The following is a 6,051-nucleotide window of genomic DNA, read 5'->3' on the forward strand; positions in this document are numbered from 1 at the left end:
AATAGCCATGGAGCAAAATATTGTAACTGTGTTGGAGAGCACAAAGTGCAATCCTTGGAGAGCCCTATAAGGGTGAGAGGTTGCCAAAATCAAGGCAGGAGAGTCTCTCCTATGTGGAGGCTGTCAAAAGGGTAGAAAGATTGAGTGTCTGAAGGTCCGGTGGTAGTGAAAACCTGTAGGCCTACACTGCAGCCTGAGTATCACCAGCTCCCTATGCAACTGGGTCCTGGACTTCCTGGCGTGTTGTCCCCAGTTGGTGAAGGTAGGCAATATTAAAGGTAGGTGAAGGTAGGCCTCACAAGGGTGCATCCTCAGTCCCCTCCTGGAATTACCGTATACCCACAACTACGTGGCCAAGTTCGCTATAGACATGACAGCAGTAGGCCTAATTACCAACAACAATGAGATGGCCTACAGAGAGGAGGAATGCACTCTGATGGCGTGGTGCCAGGTAAACGGCATGACAGTGAAACAACCTCAGGAGGCTGAAGAAATTTGGTCTGTCCCCGAGGGCCCTCGGTATTCTACAGGAGCACAATCGAAAGCATACTGTTGGGCTGCATCACAGCCTGGTATGGCAACTCCACCACCACTGACCGCAAGGTTTTACAGAGGGCAGTATGCTCAACCAAATGCATCATTAGGTGCACACTGCCTGTCCTCCTGGACACCTACAACACCAGGTGTCCTAGAAAATAAACAAGGTGTTTGCCATACACCTAACTACCGGTACCCAAAACTATCACAAGGGTATTGTGATTACAAGGGTAATCACAACAGCAATACCATTACCCGAAACAAATCTTGGTTCAGTCACCAGTTTAAGTTGAGAGTAGGGGTATCCATGGTATTTTCCAATTATGTCCCTATTTTACAAGTCTAAAAAAAGAGAACCTTACATAATGTTGCCAAACAAAGACTCAACAAACTTACCTGAGACTCCCTGTCCCCATCTCTGCTGTCTGTGTGCCATCTGTTGTCTAATCTGCCAATTGACATCATTATGCAACATTTCCATTAGCATTTCACTTCTTCTTATTAACATTTTATCAGCTAGTCTTTGCGATATTAGGCTACTACTATGGTTCTTACTTTGCGTTTTGGTGTACTGAAAAATGCTCTGATGACCGTCTTCTTCTTCCATTTTTCTACCAGGTTATTTACAGTAGAATATGGGTTTCTATCATCTAGTATCATTCCATAATGGGCATCGATCTGCAAGCTAGTCAGCTAGCAAATGTGAAACGGATTGCAGTGACAACTGTATGAGTTCACCATTTACACAACGTAAGCTGCAACCTTTTAATTTTAATCAAGTTTATGTTTTCAATTTATATTGTCTGGCTTCCCACAATAGCTTAATTTGTAGAGCTAGCGAGCACCAATTCCGTTTCTGAGGTGTTTGTTATAATCATTGCTATCGTCAGTTTCCTCCAAGATCGGCGCACAGGTGCTTCAAAGTCCCCTAGAGACAATTTAGCTTTTGCAACGTGATCATTAAAGATATTTAAGACAATGGTAGAAGAGAGTGTAGTTCTGTTCAGTTTGGAATTCAGTTTATCATAGGGACTTAAATCAATACAGCTGCATGCTGATCTTGGAATAAACTGACGATAGCAAAGATTCCATCTTTGACGACGTCACATAAATTAAATAGGTACTAGCTAGCTTGCTAACTAATGTTTGCTCGCTAGCTCTGCAAATTCAGCTATTGTGTGTGTGAACCCTGCCAACCTAAAACGTAATCGCTATGGTGCAATTGACTCGATTAACCTCATGTTAGCTACGTGCTTCAAGTGCCTTTCAGACCGTAGACACGAACACCCTGCCAGTTAAGGAATGCAACATTGCATTGCTTGCTAATTCGGCCTGCTAACTGCTAGCTTGTTTAGCCCCGGCCTACTAACTGTTAGCTTGCTAGCACAGGCCTGCTAACCGTCTGAATCGCCGCGTCCCAACCACTCACCGGACCCATATTTACTTTCAATCTCTTTTTGATTTTTTATTTGATTATACCTTCCGGTAACCTGCCTCACCCAATGTGATACGGAATCGCTATTATTTTGTATTTTTAGAACACATTCAAGAACCTCCAGAAGCTAACCAGCTAACTAGCTACAAGCTATTTAGTCATTGTTAGCCACTGCTACCTTCTGCACAGCCAGCCATTTTTTTTTACCTGGATAATACTCGCCAGTCTAGCTCCCCTCCCCCATCCACCGCTGCCCCCTGGACACTGATCACTTGGCTACATAGCTGATGCATGCTGGACTGTCCATTAATCACGGTACTCCATTCTGCTTGTTTATGTTTTATCTGTCGGCCCCAGCCGCACTCAGGCTCTGTGTGTAGTTAATCCGACCCTCCCTGCCTAGTCAACGCCATTTTACCTGCTGTTGTTGTGCTAGCTGATTAGCTGTTGTTGTCTCACCTACTGTTTTAGCTAGCTCTCCCAATTCAACACCTGTGATTACTGTATGCCTCACTGTATGTCTCTCTCAAATGTCAATATGCCTTGTATACTGTTGTTCAGGTTAGTTATCATTGTTTTAGTTTACAATGGAGCCCCTAGTTCCACTCTTCATACCCCTGATACCTCCTTTGTCCCACCTCCCACACATGCGGTGACCTCACCCATTACAACCAGCATGTCCAGTGATACAACCTCTCTCATCATCACCCAGTGCCTGGGCTTACCTCCGCTGTACCCACACCCCACCATACCCCTGTCTGCGCATTATGCCCTGAATATATTCTACCATGCCCAGAAATCTGCTCCTTTTATTCTCTGTCCCCAACGCTCTAGGCGACCAGTTTTGATAGCCTTTAGCCGCACCCTCATACTACTCCTCCTCTGTTCCGCGGGTGATGTGGAGGTAAACCCAGGCCCTGCATGTCCCCAGGCACCCTCATTTGTTGACTTCTGTGATCGAAAAACCTTGGTTTCATGCATGTCAACATCAGAAGCCTCCTCCCTAAGTTTGTTTTACTCACTGCTTTAGCACACTCTGCTAACCCTGATGTCCTTGCCGTGTCTGAATCCTGGCTCAGGAAGGCCACCAAAAATTCTGAGATTTCCATACCCAACTATAACATTTTCCGTCAAGATAGAACTGCCAAAGGGGGATGAGTTGCAGTCTACTGCAGAGATAGCCTGCAAAGTAATGTCATACTTTCCAGGTCCATACCCAAACAGTTCGAACTACTAATTCTGAAAATTACTCTCTCCAGAAATCAGTCTCTCACTGTTGCCGCCTGCTACCGACCCCCCTCAGCTCCCAGCTGTGCCCTGGACACCATTTGTGAATTGATCGCCCCCCATCTAGCTTCAGAGTTTGTTCTGTTAGGTGACCTAAACTGGGATATGCTTAACACCCCGGCAGTCTTACAATCTAAGCTAGATGCCCTCAATCTCACACAAATCATCAAGGAACCCACCAGGTACAACCCTAAATCTGTAAACAAGGGCACCCTCATAGATGTCATCCTGACCAACTGGCCCTCCAAATACACCTCCGGTGTCTTCAACCAGGATCTCAGCGATCACTGCCTCATTGCCTGTATCCGCTACGGAGCCGCAGTCAAACGACCACCCCTCATCACTGTCAAACGCTCCCTAAAACACTTCTGTGAGCAGGCCTTTCTAATCGACCTGGCCCGGGTATCCTGGAAGGACATTGACCTCATCCCGTCAGTTGAGGATGCCTGGTCATTCTTTAAAAGTAACTTCCTCACCATTTTAGATAAGCATGCTCCGTTAAAAAAATGCAGAACTAAGAACAGATATAGCCCTTGGTTCACTCCAGACCTGACTGCCCTCGACCAGCACAAAAACATCCTGTGGCGGACTGCAATAGCATCGAATAGTCCCCGCGATATGCAACTGTTCAGGGAAGTCAGGAACCAATACACGCAGTCAGTCAGGAAAGCTAAGGCCAGCTTCTTCAGGCAGAAATTTGCATCCTGTAGCTCCAACTCCAAAAAGTTCTGGGACACTGTGAAGTCCATGGAGAACAAGAGCACCTCCTCCCAGCTGCCCACTGCACTGAGGCTAGGTAACACGGTCACCACCGATAAATCCATGATTATCGAAAACTTCAACAAGCATTTCTCAACGGCTGGCCATGCCTTCCGCCTGGTTACTCCAACCTCGGCCAACAGCTCCGCCCCCCCCGCAGCTACTCGCCCAAGCCTCTCCAGGTTCTCCTTTACCCAAATCCAGATAGCAGATGTTCTGAAAGAGCTGCAAAACCCGGACCCGTACAAATCAGCTGGGCTTGACAATCTGGACCCTCTATTTCTGAAACTATCCGCCGCCATTGTCGCAACCCCTATTACCAGCCTGTTCAACCTCTCTTTCATATCGTCTGAGATCCCCAAGGATTGGAAAGCTGCCGCAGTCATCCCCCTCTTCAAAGGGGGAGACACCCTGGACCCAAACTGTTACAGACCTATATCCATCCTGCCCTGCCTATCTAAGGTCTTCGAAAGCCAAGTCAACAAACAGGTCACTGACCATCTCGAATCCCACCGTACCTTCTCCGCTGTGCAATCTGGTTTCCGAGCCGGTCACGGGTGCACCTCAGCCACGCTCAAGGTACTAAACGATATCATAACCACCATCGATAAAAGACAGTACTTCATCGACCTGGCCAAGGCTTTCGACTCTGTCAATCACCATATTCTTATCGGCAGACTCAGTAGCCTCGGTTTTTCTGATGACTGCCTTGCCTGGTTCACCAACTACTTTGCAGACAGAGTTCAGTGTGTCAAATCGGAGGGCATGCTGTCCGGTCCTCTGGCAGTCTCTATGGGGGTGCCACAGGGTTCAATTCTCGGGCCGACTCTTTTCTCTGTATATATCAATGATGTTGCTCTTGCTGCGGGCGATTCCCTGATCCACCTCTACGCAGACGACACCATTCTATATACTTCCGGCCCGTCCTTGGACACTGTGCTATCTAACCTCCAAACGAGCTTCAATGCCATACAACACTCCTTCCGTGGCCTCCAACTGCTCTTAAATGCTAGTAAAACCAAATGCATGCTTTTCAACCGTTCGCTGCCTGCACCCGCACGCCTGACTAGCATCACCACCCTGGATGGTTCCGACCTTGAATATGTGGACATCTATAAGTACCTAGGTGTCTGGCAAGACTGTAAACTCTCCTTCCAGACTCATATCAAACATCTCCAATCGAAAATCAAATCTAGAGTCGGCTTTCTATTCCGCAACAAAGCCTCCTTCACTCACGCCGCCAAACTTACCCTAGTAAAACTGACTATCCTACCGATCCTCGACTTCGGCGATGTCATCTACAAAATTGCTTCCAACACTCTACTCAGCAAACTGGATGCAGGTTATCACAGTGCCATCCGTTTTGTCACTAAAGCACCTTATACCACCCACCACTGCGACCTGTATGCTCTAGTCGGCTGGCCCTCGCTACATATTCATCGCCAGACCCACTGGCTCCGGGTCATCTACAAGTCCATGCTAGGTAAAGCTCCGCCTTATCTCAGTTCACTGGTCACGATGGCAACACCCACCCGTAGCACGCGCTCCAGCAGGTGTATCTCACTGATCATCCCTAAAGCCAACACCTCATTTGGCCGCCTTTCGTTCCAGTTCTCTGCTGCCTGTGACTGGAACGAACTGCAAAAATCGCTGACTTTTATCTCCCTCACCAACTTCAAACATCTGCTATCTGAGCAGCTAACCGATCGCTGCAGCTGTACATAGTCTATCGGTAAATAGCCCACCCATTTTTACCTACCTCATCCCCATACTGTTTTTATTTATTTACTTTTCTGCTCTTTTGCACACCAATATCTCTACCTGTACATGACCATCTGATCATTTATCACTCCAGTGATAATCTGCAAAATTGTAATTATTTGCCTACCTCCTCATGCCTTTTGCACACAATGTATATAGACTCCCTTTTTTTCCTACTGTGTTATTGACTTGTTAATTGTTTACTCCATGTGTAACTCTGTGTTGTCTGTTCACACTGCTATGCTTTATCTTGGCCAGGTCGCAGTTGCAAA

This window comes from Oncorhynchus nerka, linkage group LG26 (genome assembly GCF_034236695.1).
Source record: "Oncorhynchus nerka isolate Pitt River linkage group LG26, Oner_Uvic_2.0, whole genome shotgun sequence".
Taxonomy (NCBI): domain Eukaryota; kingdom Metazoa; phylum Chordata; class Actinopteri; order Salmoniformes; family Salmonidae; genus Oncorhynchus; species Oncorhynchus nerka.